The sequence below is a fragment of the Bos grunniens genome, chromosome 20 (genome assembly GCF_055505025.1).
Source record: "Bos grunniens cultivar Pamir isolate PY7600 chromosome 20, Bosgru_T2T1.0, whole genome shotgun sequence".
Classification (NCBI taxonomy): domain Eukaryota; kingdom Metazoa; phylum Chordata; class Mammalia; order Artiodactyla; family Bovidae; genus Bos; species Bos grunniens.
The window spans coordinates 677,731-695,000 of NC_141184.1; the positions used below are offsets into that span (position 1 = coordinate 677,731).

Sequence of the window (17,270 nt, forward strand, 5' to 3'; positions counted from 1 at the left end):
GAATTCCAGCACAGCCTCACCGGCCTGGGGGCAGCTAGGACAGATCAGGTCTCAAACCAGCCTCAAGGCCCTGCGGGAAGTTCAGTCGCTCAGTCGTGTCCGACTTTTTGTGACCCATGGACTGTAGCACGCCAGGCCTCCCTGTCCATCACGAAGTTTGAGCTCACTCAAACTCAGGCCCATTGAGTCGGTGATGCCATCCAACCATCTCATCCTCTGTCCTCCCCTTCTCCTCCTGCCTTCAATCTTTCCCAGCATCAGGGTCTTTTCTAGTGAGTAAATTCTTCACATCAGGCGTCAAAGTATTGGAGCTTTAGCTTCAGCATCAGTCCTTCCAACGAATATTGGACTATTTAGGACTGATTTCCTTTAGGATGAACTGGTTGGATCTCCTTGCAGTCTAAGGGATGCTCAAGAGTCTTCTCCAACACCACAGTTCAAAAGCATCAATTCTCTGGTGGTCAGCTTTCTTTATAGTCCAACTCTCACATCCATACATGACTACTGGAAAAACCATAGCTTTGACTAGACAGATCTTTGTTGGCAAAGTAATGTCTCTGCTTTTTAATATGCTGTCTAGGTTGGTCATAGCTTTTCTTCCAAGGAGCAAGTACCTTTTAATTTCATGGCTGCAGTCACCATCTGCAGTGATTTTGGAGCCCAAGAAAATAAAGTCTGTCACTGTTTCCATTGTTTCCCCATCTATTTGCCATGAAGTGATGGGACTGGATGCCATGATCTTAGTTTTTTGAATGTTGAGATTTAAGCCAGCTTTTTCACTCTCCTCTTTCATCAAGAGGCTCCTCAGTTCCTCTTCGCTTTCTGCCATAAGGATGGTGTCATCTGCATATCTGAGGTTATTGATATTTCTCCTGGAAATCTTGATTCCAGCTTGTGCTTCATCCAGCCTGGCATTTCACGTGATGTACTCTGCATATAAGCTAAATAATCAGGGTGACAACATACAGCCTTGTCGCACTCCTTTCCAAATTTTGAACTAGTCTGTTGTTCCATGTCAGGTTCTAACTGCTGCTCCTTGACCTGCATACAGATTTCTCAGGAAGCAGGTCAGGTGGTCTGGTATTTCCATCTCTTTAAGAATTTTCCACAGTTTGTCATGATCCACACAGTCAAAGGCTTTAGCGTAGTCGATTAAGCAGAAGTAGATGTTCTTCTGGAACTCTCTTGCTTTTTCTATGATCCAGTGGATGTTGGTACTTTGATATCTGGTTCCTCTGCCTTTTCTAAATCCAGCTTGAACATCTGGAAGTTATTGCTTCACACAGTGTTGAAGCCTGAAAAGAAAGTGTTAGTCTCTCAGTTCAGTCGTGTCCAACTCTTTGCGACCCCATGGACTGTAGCCCACCAGGGTCCTCTGTCCATGTGATTCTCCAGGCAAGGATACTGGAGTGGATTGGCATTTCCTTCTCCAGATGACCTTCCCAACCCAGGGATCGAACTCAGGTCTCCTGCAGTGCAGTTGAAACCTGGCTTGGAGGATTTCGAGCATTACTTTGCTCGCGTGTGAGATGAGTGCAATTGCACGGTAGTTTGCACATTCTTTGGCATTGCCTTTCTTTGGGATTGGAATGAAAACTGACCTTTTCCAGTCCTGTGGCCACTGCTGAGTTTTCCAAATTTGCTGGCATATTGAGTGCAGCACTTTCACAGCATCGTCTTTCAAGATTTGAAGGAGCTTGGCTGGAATTCCATCACCTCCTGCGGGGAGAGCCACCACAAATGCCGACCTAGCTGAATTGGGTTTTTGTTTGTTTTTAGCTCAATTGTGAAAATCTGAAGTCAGGCTGTGGCTTCCAGGCTTGGGGACTCAGGGTCTGTCTGTGTCGGGAGCGTGCAGACCCGCCAGGGCCTGAGCCTCACCCTCCGTGCGGTAAGCCAGTGATCTGGGTGGGTCTGAGCCCACGTGGACAGCACCATCCTGCAGCCATTCCCACCACAGCTGCGGAGCACACCCCTCCTGACTCAGGCCCTAGGGGTGTCCCTCCTGCTCCCACTGCTCCCTCTCAGGGCCCTCTGCCCTGACCCTCCCCTTTGCTGGGCAACCACCCCTCCCCTGCAGCATGGAGCACCCCCAGTCTCTTTCCACCAGTGGGCCTGGGAGACAGAGAGACAGACAGAGAGACAGGGGCCGGGTGTCATGTCAGTGATTTTGGAATAAGAACCGGTGCCACTTGCTAAAGAATGAACAGTTTTAAACTTTAGTGAGACTTTGGGACTTACGTCCCAGCCTTTTCTCTTTTCCTGGAGGAGCGTCAGGAGAACCTACGTGAAACCCCCAGGTGGCCGGGGAGCCGGCAGCTGAGTGACCCTCGGCCCGGTGCTCCTGCCCACTGCCTCGCCCTCCACACGGGGCTTCTCTGCAGGGCCCTGAGCTCAAGGCAGAGGGCGCTGGCTTCCCTCTCCTGGGCCCCATGAAGCCGGGGCTGGGAATGGACCGGCGCATGGATAATGACCTTGCAGCAGCAGGGCTTCCAGCAGCTGAGGTGCAAACCCCAGTCTCCAGGGAGTCCTGGGGGCCCCGCTAGGGTGCGTGTGTGCACACGTGAGCGTGTGTCCCTCTGCCTGCGGGTGCCACGTCTCTCTGAGCGCCCTCACGCCCTGCTGGCCTGTCCAGACATTACCGTCAGCAACGTGTCCTCTGAGTGTAGTGACCCGCTTCAACCAGGACAGGCTTGTCTGGAGTGACCCTCACCCACCCCTACCCCGCCCCCAAGCCTAACCTCCCCTGGCTGCCCACTTCATGCCAGCGCCCTAAACAGATTTGGAAGGCGATCCCTGGGGTCCCACCTGGTGGAGAAGGTTATGGTACAGTGAAGACACAGGAGCAGCCCGAATAGGCCGTGTCCATCAGGGGTGGTGCCTGGAATGAATGGAAACCCTGGTGCATCCAGAGCCATCACAGGGCAGCGGTGGGGGGACGTCCCTGGTGGTCCAGCGGTTAAGATTCTGCGTTCCCAGTGCATGGGACACAGCTTTGATCCTCCGTCCAGGAACTAAGATCCCGCATCCCACATGGTGTGGCCAGAAAAAAAAGGGGGGCAGGGGTCTCGGCACCTGGCAGGCTGTGCAGAGAAGTGTGGTTTGTCTGCTTCGTTGATATTCTCAGTGACCACGACCTATGGGAACGTCGCTCTGAAAGGAACTGGGCTGCCTTAGCGCCCAGACGGAGGCAGCCCTCTGTCCAGTGCAGGCGGCCTGCAACCGTGCTCCTCCTCTGAGCACTGCCCCTGCCTTTATGGGACCCCCTCCCCTCCAGCCGCTGACCCAAAGGTGCCCCTAGCCTGGGCGGCCGGCTGAGGAGGGGCCGGTGACCTCGATGGGCGTGGCGAAGCCGGGTCCTCCCCGCCCCTGCCAAGGGCCTCCATGTGCACAGGGCCCGCCACCCTGGGTCTGCCCACGCGGGCCACAACCGCCTCCTTCCTGGTGCCTGGGCTCCTCTGGGGCACGCCCCCAGCCCAGGCAGGCTCCTCTCTGCTGTGTCCTCCGCCCAGCCCCCCAGGGGCCCCGCTCTGTTCCCAGGCTCAGTGACCACCTCTCACTGGGGACACTGCTTGGCCCTGCAGTCTGGGACTACGGGTCCCCGGGCCCCAGGAAAATGCTCGGAAGAGGGCAATGCCCAGCCCCCACCCCCGAATCCAGGCCATCCCTGCCTGCTCATCCCCAGGGCCTCTCTCCCCAGATTTAGCCACCCATGCTGAGGCTTTCAGCAACACCACACAGCTGTCCCTCTGCCTGCAGTGGAGGTCCCCGCTCCTCCCGGGAGGAGGTCCAAAGTCCTGGCAGCAGGACCCTCCCCTCCTCCTCCCAGGCCTCAGCACGGGTCTAGGTTTAAGATTAGCAGCACCACCAGGGTCATGACAACAAGAGCCGGAGACGAAGGAGCTGATCCCGGCAGGACGGCCGATCCCTGACTCGGGCCACAGGCGGCCTGCCAGGGCTTGCTCTGTCCTTCCTCTCCGCCCGCCTGCGCGCCCATGTGCTCTTGCCTGCCCCGAGCTCAGCTATGCAGGTCCTGACCTGGGGGGTGACCGGCCCTCAGTCCTGAGCGGTCACCCTGCATGGCTGGTGAAACCCTCCCGACTTCCCCTGGGAAGCTCAGAGGCCCTCAGAGGACGCCTGGGCCCCAGTGCACTCCTTGCTGTGGACGGAGTTGTGTCCCTAGATTCACATGCTGAGGCCTGACGTCCTGTGGTCGCGTTTGGAGGTGGGGCTTCTGGGATATATTAAGGTTAAACGAGGTCAGGGGTGGAGACCCGATCCCACAGTGTCAGCGTCCTTATAGGAGGAAGCCCCAGGGAGTCTGTCTCTCCCAGGGAGGACACACAAGACGGGGCGTCTGAGCCAGGAAAGGCCTCCCCAGGAGCAGGACTGGTCAGCACCTCGAGCTCGGATTTCCAGACCCCCAAAAACGTCTGCTGTTTCAGCCTCCAGGCTTCAGGTTTGCCACAGTGGCTGAGCAGGCCCAGCAGGCCCACCCCTGGGGCCCTTGGCAGGTCAGGAGCTGAGATCCACCAGCTGTCCAGTGGTTCCGAAGCCCCAGCAGCCAGGGAGGCCCGGGCAGCCCTTCAGCCCCACTGGCGTCCCTGCAGGGAGCTCCCCCCAGCTGCAGGGCTGGGGTCAGCTAGGAGCAGAGCAAAACATGGATCCCCACCACCCCCACCATGGGCCCAGGAGATGGGCAGCCTCCAGGCCGGCGCTGACGGGCAGCATGCCAGCCCCCAGATGGTGCCCTGGGCCGACGAGGGGCCTTCAGCCTGCAGGCCTGCTTTCTCTCAGGTCAGCCATTTCTGGGGTCTGGACTCATTCCAGGGAACCCATCCCTTATCCTTAGCTGTGAAGTGAGTTTCAGGGTCAGAAACACCCCACGGAGAATCTTCTGAATAAACATTGAGGCGGACGGGGTGGGTGAGTGAGAAACCCTCTGGGTGGGGAAGGCAGGTGGATGCCCCAGCCAGCACCTGCCCAGGAAGGACGCGTTTCCCTATGTCCCCAACTGCAGGGGGGACTCTGCTGGTTCTTGGGCACTGAACGGTGCACCCAGCCCTGGCTGTAGCCAGCAGGGCCCCAGAGAGGGGAGGCCAAGCCTCCAGCCTGCCGGGTCTCCTCTCTGCCTCCTCTGCCCTGAGCTCCCCAGGAAGGGTGGGGAAGAGGCGGTTCACCCACAGAGAGGAGTACGTCATCCACCTTTGCGCCGGGGTCCAGGTCCCTCTGGGGAGCATAAACGGGCAAACATCCTCTGGCACTCTGCGATCCGCACAGGTCCATCCGCAAAGCACCTCCCAGGCCACCTGGTCGCCAAGCCCCTGGTCACCTTCCCTCCAGGTTGACCGTCAGCCAAACAGGTAGTGGTGCCCAGGCACTGGTGTGGATGGTCCTCTGGCCACTACTCCTTCATTTATTTTTTGGGCTCCAAAATCACTGCAGATGGTGACTGCAGCCATGAAATTAAAAGACGCTTGCTCCTTGGAAGAAAAGCTATTACCCACCTAGACAGCGTATTAAAAAGCAGAGACATTACTTTGCCAACAAAGGTCTGTCTAGTCAAGTCTATGGTTTTTCCAGTGGTCATGTATGGATGTGAAAGTTGGACCCTAGAGAAAGCTGAGCGACAAAGAATTGATGCTTTTGAACTGTGGTGTTGGAGAAGACCCTTGAGAGTCCCTTGGACTGCAAGGAGATCCAACCAGTCCATCCTAAAGGAAATCAGTCCTGGGTGTTCATTGGAAGGACTGATGCTGAAGCTGAAACTCCAATACTTTGGCCACCTGGTGCAAAGAACTGACTCAATGGAAAAGACCCTGATGCTGGGAAAGATTGAAGGCGGGAGAAGGGGACGACAGAGGATGAGATAGTTGGATGGCATCACTGACGTGATGGACATGAGTTTGAGCAAGCTCCAGGAGTGGGTGAACGACAGGGAAGCCTGGTGTGCTGCAGTCTGTGGGGTCGCAAAGAATCTGACAGGACTGAGTCACTGAACTTAACTGATTGGCTGTGCTCTGATCGCCTTGTGCCCTGATTGACTGGCCTCAAGAAGAAGCTTTGCGCATCGCCAACCTTCCGGCTGAAACTCATCTGGGGTCCAAGCGCTCGCTCGCAGTCAGCCGCTTTCGTCTGGTGGGGCCTGCTTCCTGCAGAAACACTTAGGAATGCATGTCGGGCCTTCGCCCGCGTCTTCCTGGCCGCGGGGGCCCGCCCTCCTGCTGAGAGGGTTTGTAGCCGGAGGCGGCGCTCCCCTCGGCTCTGGGTCGTCGTCGTCGTGATCATCGTGCCGGAAACCCGGCTCATGGGGAGCTCGTCCCCTGGGGCCTGTCAGGCCTGCTCGCCCAAGGCCCTTCCTCCTTCCTTATCCAGAGCGGCTTGCCTTCCCGCCTCACCTGGACGCACGGCCTCCCCAGCCCCGCCTCTCCAGACTTGGAGAGCCGGCAGCATCCGCCTGGGCACAGGCTCCGTGGCCTGTGGCCGAGACCTGGCTCTGCCGGGTGTGCATTCAGGCCCTGAAGCCGAGAGACCCAGGGTTCCTTTGGGGTTCCAGGCAGCCTCACACCCCCGGGAGCCCCCAGGAATCGCCGGAGGCCCCAGCCCATTGGCCGTCCTGCTTCCACGCTGACCCCACCCGGAGTCTTATCCCAGTGACCGTCTGAGGCGCGCCTTCCATGCCACCCACAGCCTGCGGTGGTCTCTCCCTTCACGGCCAGGAGCTCAGGCAGAGGCCTTGGCAGCTGGGGCTGCCCCGCGAGGCATCGTTGGGGGTCGTGCCTGGGCTGGGCGGGGCCGGAAGGTCCAAGAAGATCCCCCCTGCCTGTCACCTTGGTGTCCCCCACCTGGCCCCTTTCTCTCTCCAAGTGACCTCATCTCTCTCCGTGTGACCCCATCTCTCTCCGCGTGGCCCCGTCTCTCTCTGCGAGAGCCGGTCTCTCGCCAGGCCTTGTCTTGCCTGAGCCGCGTTACCACGTGGTTACCTGGCTCCTCACTGCTGAGCAGAGCAAGCTGCAGCCCAATCTAGATCCGAGGGGTGACCACGGGCCTCAGCACTTGGTGGGACCTGGGCCGAGTGCACCAGGAGCGGAGGAGAGCAAGCCCAGGACTCCCAACACCCGCAGGGGTGACACGAGTGGAGTGTTACCAGTCAAACGTCCAGACCAGACACCACCGTGGAGCATCTGCCTCTGGGTCCATCTCAGCGTTAAGTCCTCAGCCAGCAGGGGACGGGGACACAGAACCCTCTAGCCTTCCAGGCAGGAGGGGCAGCTGGCAGAGGCTGTCCATCTCAGGACACCTGGGCTGCGGGCTGGGCCCCGGTGTATCTGGAGATGCGGGAGGCCCCCTCCTCCTGTGCCCAGAGCCCACATGCCCGCTCCGTCCAGATCTGGGTGCTGCCTGGGCCAGTCACCCACTGCCCATGATGCTCTGTGAAAACAGGTCCCAGCACGAGGCCCAGGAGAGAAACTTGTCTAGCTGCCCAGACACTGTACCCTCAGAGAAGCAGACTGGGCCCTCATCCCAGGGTGTGGCATGACTCCCGGGGACCATGGGGCCTGGCCCCTCACTCAGGCGCCCTCCTGTTGTGTGCAGGAGGGGCAGGGGCTGGGAGCAGGTTTGCCTCTCCCCTCCTGCAAGTGTCCTCTCCCCTCCTGCAAGTGTCCTGGTGGAGGGCACTCAGGGGAGTTTGGCCAGATGAGCCCCCATAGCCCAGGCCCGTCATCACTTTCCAGACTCCGACCACCCACCCTGCATGACTGTCAGGGTCTCTGCCTCTCGTGGGAACAGAGGCAGGTCCCCCATGGGCTGTGTGGAGCCTGGCACCCGCGCCCACAGCTACCATGAGTTGTGGGGTCTGATCACCCATAACTGACACCGATGTTTCTTGTAGCTTCTTAATAGCTCATTATCCATCTCCCAACACCTCCCGTTCTCCACTTCCCACAGTTCTATTAATACACAAAACTACGATACTTAGTATTTAGGAAAAATGTTATTTCTAAGAATGGCCGACTTCTCCCTGGATACCCTGAACCCAGAATCAGTCAGAGGCTGTCACACCAGCTCACAGTGATGCTGGGCCTGGGAGGATACTCAGCTGGGAAGTGACATCGTTCGTGTTCACGGCCCTCTCCTCCCCACCCTTAAGCCATGCCCCTCCTCCACCAGGCACGGGCACCGGCCATGACTCTGCTTCCTCCTGGTCCCTGGGCCCTTGCCTGTCCCCGCCTCCACTGCCCGCTGGGGTCTGGCAACCTGAGCCTCCCACCCCCATGCAGGGTGGGGAGGTGTGGGTACAGCTGCAGCTGCGCAGTTCAGGCTCGCAGCCCCAGCATCCCTGCACCCTTCATCCCTCCCTCCACCTCCTCCTCCATCTCCTCCTCCCTTGCCCCCTCCACCCTTCCTTCCTTCATCTGTTTCACTGTTTGTCCAGCAAACACAGCCTCAGCTCCCGCCACACCGGATGTTGCGGGAGCTCTCGGTTCTCTGCAGAACTGAGGAGCAGTCCATTGACTCCAGCATCAGGACCACCATGGAGCAAATAGTACACTCACCTCCTTCATGGGAAACTCCCCTCCAAAGCCCAGGGGCTGAGTGGGGTCCAGGGCCGATGGGGAGCCAGCCCACCTGCCTGGCCTCTGAGCAGAGCAGTGACAGAGTCCCGGGAACAGTGGGACAGAAGAGGGGGGAGCTGGACACTTGTCCCCAGAGGGAGGGAGAGATCACAGTAGGGGAGGAGGGAATGGAGGTGGGTCTCTGTGCCCACAGCAGGGTCAGCGGTGGCAGAGGCATCGGGATGCCCTCCACTGTACGGGAGGAGCGAGGGGAGAGGAGGGAGCCCTGGGCGGGTTCCCTGATCTAATGTCCAAAAAAGGGACCCCCCCACCTGCGGTGCCCGGGCCCTGGGTGAGTGCGCTGGCATCCAGGCAGCCACCATAGGCACCTCTGGGAGGGAGACTCCCCTGGAGGGTGCAGGGGTGGGGGACCTGCGCCCCCCCCCACTGGACTGGGGTCTGGGGGGGGGGCGCCAGGCCCCTTCCCCACCAGGACAGCGTGGCCCCCAGTGCACTGGGGTCTGGTGGGGCACCAGGCCCCCTCCCCCGCCAGGACAGCGTGACCCTTGAAGACCCTCCTGAGGACCCCACCAGGGCAGATGGCTGGAGCCAGGGTCTCCCTGAAGCCCCCTCCCCTCCCAGGAGGGGAGCCCAGGGCTCCCCACCCCCTCCCTCAGGTCACTGCTGGAACCCCTGGCGCCCCTCCTCAGGCACCCCCACCCTGCCCCCCTTGCCCTGCACACCAAGGGCTGGGGATGGGGGGACCGTCCTCGCAAGGGGGACTGGCTTGTCTTTCCAAACTTCAGAGAGGAGTAAGGGGCAGGGCGGGGCTCAGGCAGGCCCCAGAATGGTTCCTCCTGGACCGTTGTCCTGGACGGTCCCATTTGGCACCTTCGGGCTGGCAGAGGCCCTTCAGGCTGCGCACAACAGGAGAGACAGGGTGTGGGCCACAGCGACTATGGGTCTGTGGTGGGGCCGGGCCTCAACGTGGTCCAAGGTGACGCAGGGGATGAGCCGTGGGGGCTGGCTCCAGGCAGAGCCCCGGGGCTGCAGGGGGCAGAGGCTGCCGAGTCACAGAGGGGAGGGCGGGAGGAGGCGGGGTGGGGGTTTGGATTCTCTAATAAGCCTTGGACAGGGAGAGGGGAGCTGGCTCCTGACCCCGGGGTGAGGAGGGGCCTTACCTGCTCGGGGGAACTGAGGACGTGGGCAGGGGCTTTCCTGGGAGGCTGTCCCCTCCAAGCCCTGTGGACTTCAGGGTGGAGGGCCCACCTGCTCCCCAGCCACCTCTGACCCTGCCTTTCCCAAACCCCAGTCCTAGCGGCCCCTCCTTCTTCCTCCAACCTCTGACCTGTCCCCCGTCTGAAGACCTTGGTCAGGCGCCCCACCCTCCTGGACACTTTGCCAGCCTCTCACGTGTTCAGAGCTGACTCAGGCACGGCCTGCCCCACGACCTTGCCCTGTGAACGCTGGCTGCCACCCAAGGCCACACCCCGGGCCTGGGCCAGCAGACCCTGCAGCCCAGTGAACGCAGGGCAGGCTCCTCCCTCACACCCGGAGCCCTCCGGCTGCAGGGCCCCCCCGGCCTGGCCGAGTCCACCTCAACCCCTGGCCTCACCCCAGCCCTCACTGGTCCTGCAGCTCTAGCGCCTTCACCCCAGCGCACCTCCAAATCTCCTGCGTCCGCTTCGCTCCGGGGCAGGGCTGTGTCCCGGGGGTGCGCCCCTGATCTCAGGAGGGTCCCCAGAGCTTGGTCTCCTTCCCCTCGCCCACCTCAGGCTTTCGGTGGTGTCGCCGCGGCTGACGTCCAGCCGAGCCTCTGCTGACCACCCTGACGTCACCTCCTGCCCAAGGCTCTGGGGGGCGGAGCCTAGCTGCCTTGGGGCGGAGCCTAGCTGCCTGGGGGCGGAGCCTAGCTGCGTGGTCTGGGCGGCAGGAAGCTGATCACAGCGGTGGTGCTACGCACCACGTCCTTGCCCAGAGCCAACGCTCCTCTGCAGGAGTTCCTACAGAATGTGCGAGTGAGCTACGAGAGAGGCCTGCTCAGGACGTCCTCCCCTGTCTTCCTCTCTTCATTCAGCTCTCTCTTACGGGCCACTCTTGACTTCTAATCCTGGACATCCCTGAGGTCTGCCTGTCCGCCCCACCAGGAGCCCCCAGACTGCCCAGTGATGGGTCGCTTCCCCCACGCAGCTGGAGCTGGCACTCAGAGGCGGGTCTCTGCAGCCCCTTCTGCGTCGTTCCCAGGGCCCCTCAGTGTGAGCAGCCAGCCCACCCTGGGTTGCCCCCCCCCAGCCCCACACCGTCCCCTCACCCGCTGCAGCCACACCCTCTCGGCCCCGGGAGCTCCGAGGGGCCCCCAGCCTGCCTGGCTCGGATGGCTCACCTCTGGGTGGTGAGCAGCCCCGCTGGCCTGAACCCAGCTCGCCTCCGCAGCCCAGCTCTCACCCCAACCGCCTTGGTCATCCTTGAACGTGGGGGCCCTGGGGGTCCTTGCCCGGCCACTCACCCCCACCTACGGCGACCTGTCCTGAACGGCGCCTGCAAGGAGTAGGCGCTCCGGACAGGGCGCTGCAGGGCCACTGTGCTGAAGGTGGTCAGTGGCCACTCCGCGAGGTGTCCTAAGGCCGGAGCCCCACAAATGTCTCCCTTTGTTCAGCTGTGCCTTCCCTCACAGAGGCTGCGGGAACCCAGCGGAGTCCACACCTGGGGAGCCGTCGGCGGGCCGCTCTGGCCCATGGTCCGCACAGTTCACAGTAGGACTGTTTCTGGCCCTGGGGCCCAGGGAACTGCACGTTCATGCAGATACGGTTCTCAATGGTTGTTTGGGTGAACCTCGAATTTCATTCTCATGATACAAATGCTCCCTGCAAACTACACCCCCTCCCAAGCAACCGTGGTACACCTGAGGGGCAGCGGTGCCAGCTCCCCCCCACCCCCACCGCCTGGCAAACGTTAACATGGCCTCGGGTCAAATGCTCCCCAAAGGGCAGTTCCTGCCTACGTGCAGCTGCCCAGGCCGCCAGCAGCCGGGGTCCAGCCCAGATGCCCGGGGCCTGGGACCAGGCAGAAAGGCACAGCTGCTGAGCTCGGGGGACCCCCCCCCCAGCTCCATGGAAGACCCCACCCTCCCACCTGCTCTGTGTGGTCTCTGTCACCTAGGGTCTCGAGTGCTGAGTGAGGAGCCCTGCCCCTCCCCCACCCCAGGGGGACTCCGGGTCCCTGGGGAGGAGGGGGTGAGGAGGGTAGCCCCAGGGTCCCCTGAGTCCCTCCATGGGGCTGAGGAAGGGCGCTGAGTCAAGGAGAGCTGGGATGCAGGATGGGCTGACCTGGGGGCGGGGCTGCAGCGCCCGAAGGCTCTGGGCTGGTCTGGGGCGAGCTGGGGAGGGGGCTTGAAAGGCCAGGATTGGGGAAAAGGGACCCGAGCTGCAGGTGCCCTGTCCAGGGGCACATGGGACCCCCCGAAGGGGCCACAGGTGGCAAGGCGGAGTTCCTGGGCTGCCCTACCCACCCAGGCCCCTGCCCACCCCGCCCTGGGGCTTTTCCCCAGGGACACTGAGTTGGGGGTGGGGTGCAGGGCCTTTTGGAAAAGTACTGGCCTGGAGGCTGCTGAGAAGTCAGTTCCTCAGGTTAATGGTTAATCTGCAGCTGAAGCGTAAAAACAACTTAACCCAAGCAGGGCAGCTACTGAGAGTGGTGGTGGGGGCGGTGTTTGCGGGCCACGCTCACCCCTCTCCCTGCTCATAAACTCACGCCTCACTGCGGGGTGGGGGTCCGTGGCCAGGCCGCCCCTCCACTCCTGAAGCCCTAGGGTCAAGCGGATGGATGTGAGGAGCACCCCCCCCACTCCCACCCCCCCCCCCGCCAGTATACACTCTGCCAGGAGCCCCAGGACCCCTGTGCCCAACATCTGCCCTGTTTCTCTGGGCCGCAGATGAAGGCTGCGACCTCCTCACCTGCGGATGGGGCTGCCACTGACCGGCCTGACCGCCTGGCCAGACCCTTGGAGGCTCCTGCAGCCCAGCCCCTAGGAGAGGCTGGTGGAGTCCTTGTCCCCGGTGGGGGGACAGGCAGGTGGGAAGCCTGGAGGGAGCCTGGGCAGCAGGGAAGAGGGACGCAGTGGGTGCAGCCACCAGCAGGAAGTGACTGCCTGCGTCAGCGCTAGAAGTTGCACCACTGCACCATCACCAGCAGGAGGAGAAAAGATCCTCTCCCGCCTGGCAACAGCCTAGCCAATGAGAAGCCCCAGCCTCCTCCAATGGGCTACTTGTGTTAAGGCCCCGCCCACCTCCCCATCTCCCTATAAAAAGAGGGTCCTCTACCTGGCTCCCGACTTGCCCCCAGCTCACCTAGCTCACCTTCTCTTGCGGCCGGTGTGGCAACTCTGCTGCCTTGAGTAAACCTGTTTTACTGGTAAAAAATGACTATTTATTGTTTTAGTTTAGCATAATGAAAACCCTCCAACAGCAAAGAGACATGAAAAATGTTAATTCAGCCAGGACTCAGACACACAAATGGACCCTGCGAGATACCAACTCCTAATTCAGTTGGCAAAGGTTAAAATGATGCCTAGCACCTCAAGGGCAAGGGAAACCCACACCGCTGTGTGGAGGTCTTTCCAGAAAGCAATTTTCATACCCTTCAACCTGACAAATCACTTCTAGAAAAATCTGTCCCAGGATTTCAAGATGGGGGAGGTGGTTTTGAACAAAGATGCTTACTGCAGCAAGATTAACAATAACTAAAAGCTGGAGCAACAGAACTGCCCAACAGTAGAAAAATGGGTTCTAAACCTTCTATCATGTCCCTACATGGGGGCTTCTGGGCAGTGTGAGTTCTGCAGTGTGGGAAACAGCATGCTAACTGGAAAATACAAAATGGTGATCACTGTAAGTATGTGTGCTGTGTGCTTGGTCGTTCAGTCATGTCTGATTCTCTGCGACCCCGCGAACTGTAGCCCGCCAGGCTCCTGTGTAAATGGGGTTTCTCCAGGCAAGAATACTGGAGTGGTTGCCATTTCCTCCTCCAGGGGATCTCCCCAACCCAGGGATTGAACCCAGGTCTCCCAGATTGTGGGCAGATTCTTCACTGTCTGAGCCTGATTGTAAGTATAATATACTTACCATGTGTGTACACGCATGCACATCAGAAGAAAAGGGCTAAGTTAGCTTTTGAAAACCGTCTATGGATGGTGAAATCATGAATGCTTTTTACCCATGTCTTGCAATTGTCCTGCATTTTCCAAATTACATTGCACATTTCCGCTACAGTAATCACAAGTTATAAAAATATAAATGTGCGCATATTACTATAGGCCTGACAAGACTTGTTTAGAGCATTCAGCTAATGCCTCGTCTGCTTTTTCCAACCACACAAAGTAGGTCGGAGGGCTCAGGGGGTGGACCTGGCCCCCCGGAGACTTCCCACCCCACCCCACCCCCGCCGCCACTGCTCCCCGCTGGGCTGTGAGGGCAGTTGTTACCACAACAAAGGCAGAATCGCACTGCATCCTCCCTGCTTATCTGGGGTTATTTCCTGAAAGACCCAGGTTGGTAACAATCAGTTCTCTAGATAAGCCGGCAGTAAACAAACAGGTGCAGCGGGAGTGGGGCTCCAGGGGACTCTGGCCTCTGGCCGGCGGGGCCGGGGAGAGCGCAGAGCCAGCATCCTGAGCTCCACTGGGCCCGGGGCGGGGCGGGGCCGGGGATGCGCCTTCGAGTCCCTCTCCGGGGAGCAGGGCTGGGGCGGGGCCCTTCCGGCGGGGGCGGGGGAGCGTGCCGGCTGTCACCAGTCACCAGACACAGGACAGTTCTCTGTCCCTCCCTCTCCTGCGGTGACCCGGCTCCATCTTCCGAAAGGAGACTAAGGCAGAGCAAACACGGACACAGAGGGAGAGGGTCTCAGGTGGGGGGTGGGGGGTGGGGGGCGGGCGGGGGGAGGCTGGCGCGAACCCAATGAGCTCTGCTGGGGGCTCAAGACTCCAGCCCGGGGCTGGGGTGAGGTGGGGGACAGCATGGAGAAGCATCAAAGGTCCCTGGGCCCTGAGGCCGCAACTCAGTAACTGTGACCAGCGGTTCCAGAGCACCCAGCCCCAGGAGGCAAAGGGGGCCGTCTCGAACACCAGCAGGCTGTGGGGCCCCACCCGCCTCTGGTCCTGGAGGCCGGTGCAGCCTGGGTGGCCGGGGGACAGGACTCACGCGTGCTCGGGTCTGTCCTGGGCCTGCTGTCCGGGCCCAGGGCCACCATCGCCACCGGCCCAGGGAGGCGGTGCCGCTCGGCTCATCTTCTGAGGGTTTGAAGTCTGGGGCAACCTCTTAACAGGAATCTGAGAAAAACATGAAGCTGGCTGCCAGCCCTACTGAGATAAAATCTGATAGAAAAAACAAAATTAATCAAGGATGGAATCCACTTACAAATGCTTCAATAAGCCATCTGGTCCTTTCAACTATATTTTTAAAAAGTCAAAGGCAAAGATAAAGCCTTTGACTATGTGGATCACAACAAACTGTGGAAAATTCTTAAACAGATGGGAATACCAGACCACCTTATCTGTCTCCTGAGAAACCTGTATGCAGGACAAGAAACAACAGTTAGAACCAGACATGGAACAGCTGGACTGGTTCAAAATTGGGAAAGGAGTACGTCAAGGTTGTATGTTGCCACCCTGCTTATTTAACTTATATGCAGAGTGCATCATGCAAAATGCCAGGCTGGATGAAGCACAAGCTGGAATCAAGATTGCTACAAGAAATACTAGCAACCTCAGATATGCAGATGATAGCACTCTAATGGGAGAAAGTGAAGAGGAACTAAAGAACTTATTGATGAAAGTGAAAGAGGACAGTGGAAAAGGTGGCTTAAAACTCAACATTCAGAAAATGAAGATCATGGCATCTCGTCCCATCATTTCATGGCAAATAGAAAGGGAAAAAGTAGAAGCAATAACAAATTTAATTTTCTTGGGCTCCAAAATTACTGCAAATGGTGACTGCAGCCATGAAATTACAAGATGCTTGCTCCTTGGAAGAAAGGCCATGGCAAACCTAGACAGTGTGTTAAAAAGCAGAGGCATCACTTTGCTGACAAAGGTCCGTCTAGTCAAAGCTATGGTTTTTCCAGTAGTCATGTATGGATGTGAGAGTTGGACTATAAAGAAAGCTTAGCACTGAAGAATTGATGCTTTTCAACTGTGGTGTTGGAGAAGACTCTTGAGAGTCCCTTGGGCAGCAAGGAGATCAAATCAGTTAATCCTAAAGGAAATCAACCCTGAATATTCACTGGAAGGTCTGATGCTGAAGCTCCCATACTTGGGCCACCTGATGCGAAGAGCCAACTCGTTAGAAAAGACCCTGCTGCTGGGAAGGCTTGAAGGCAGGAGAAGAAGGGGACAACAGAGGAGGAGAATTGTGTTGTTATGTGGATTAGCAATATACAATGAGAGGATAAACATTAAGAACAGTATCATTCATAAGAGTGTCCAAAAAAGTCAGACGCAAGAAGAAATGTGACGGAAGACTTCCACGTCCTACACACACACACACACACACACACACACTAAAACAGGACCTCCCTGGTGGCCCAGTGGTTAGGAGTCTGCACTTTCCCTGCTGGGGTGCAGTTTGAGCCCTGGTGAGGGAACTAGAGACCCTGTGAGCCACGAGGTATAGCTGAAAAATAAAAACAATTTAGATCTATGAAACATTACTGAGAGGAAAAAGACCTACAGTAACGGAGGACGAGCTACACTCATGGTCTGAAAAACCCTGTATTGTTACGATCCCATTTAAACCGCGCTGTAGATTGAATGCACCTGGATCACAATTCCAGCAGCTTTTCTGTGGAGACTTACAAGCTTGCTCCACAGTGTATGTGTCCTTAAAGAACACGGTCGGGAGGTATGAGACCTGTGATAAAACTTCAGAGATGAAGGCTGTGAGTCCTGGAGAAGACGGTGGACAAAAAACCGACGGACGCCTGTGGCAAAGCCGGCTCTGCAGGAGGCAGGACAGAGGGGCACTGTGAGCAACGGTGCCCGGCCACCCCCTCCCCCAGGAAGGACTCCTGGTCCACCGAAGGCTGCCTTAGGCAACACGGGACAACTCTGCGAGGATTGTTGACTTAACTTGAACGCTCCCGGACTAAACATGAGGCTGTCTTCACGAACCTGAGGGGGAAAAGGTCCTTTAAAGGCAGGCATGTGGGGCAGCTCTGTAGGGAGGGCTTCTCATCCCCGGCACCCCGAGTGCAAGGGAAGAGGCTCGTGGGGCCCCGGGACCCAGAGAGCAGGGCTGCGTCCTGGAGGGCAGAGGGAGGGCCAGCATCCCGGATGGAAGGACACCCGAGTGGGCTTCATGGGAGGACAGCGGTGTCGCAGGTTAAAGCCCGCACGCGCTCTGGGCCAGCAGGGTCCCCGTGGCCACAGGGCACAAAGGCCAGTGGTGACTGTGTGTGTGGAGCATTCCCAGCCGGCTGGGAGGTAACTGGCTCGGTCCCCTGGAACGCGGTCCGGCAGCATCTTCTGCGGCTGGGCCCCGTGCCGCCCGGGAGGCGCTGTCCGCCTGCGGATACCTCCCTGAGGGCACCAGGAGGTGGACAGGGGCTTCGGGGCTGTCCTGCAGTGGGAAGACGGATGGGTGGACAGACCAGGCCCTTCCTGCTGGGAGACGGCTGGGTGATGGGGCGAAGGCCCAGGGGCCTCGCTGAGCCTGGAAGCAG

The 17,270-nt window shown here is 59.1% G+C and overlaps 1 long non-coding RNA gene across 2 annotated transcripts; it reads right to left on the bottom strand.

Annotated features, from left to right (window-relative positions):
* Window positions 1-455: 455 nt before the first annotated feature.
* Window positions 456-10,405, bottom strand: LOC147350017 (uncharacterized). 2 transcript variants are annotated; one of them, XR_015149120.1, is made up of 3 exons: window positions 10,222-10,405; window positions 1,602-1,719; window positions 456-1,295 (listed from the first exon to the last, which is right to left on the bottom strand). It is a non-coding gene; the product is annotated as an uncharacterized LOC147350017 (long non-coding RNA). The 2 variants fall into 2 exon arrangements; XR_015149121.1 differs by lacking the exon at window positions 10,222-10,405 and adding an exon at window positions 2,809-2,915.
* Window positions 10,406-17,270: the final 6,865 nt, after the last annotated feature.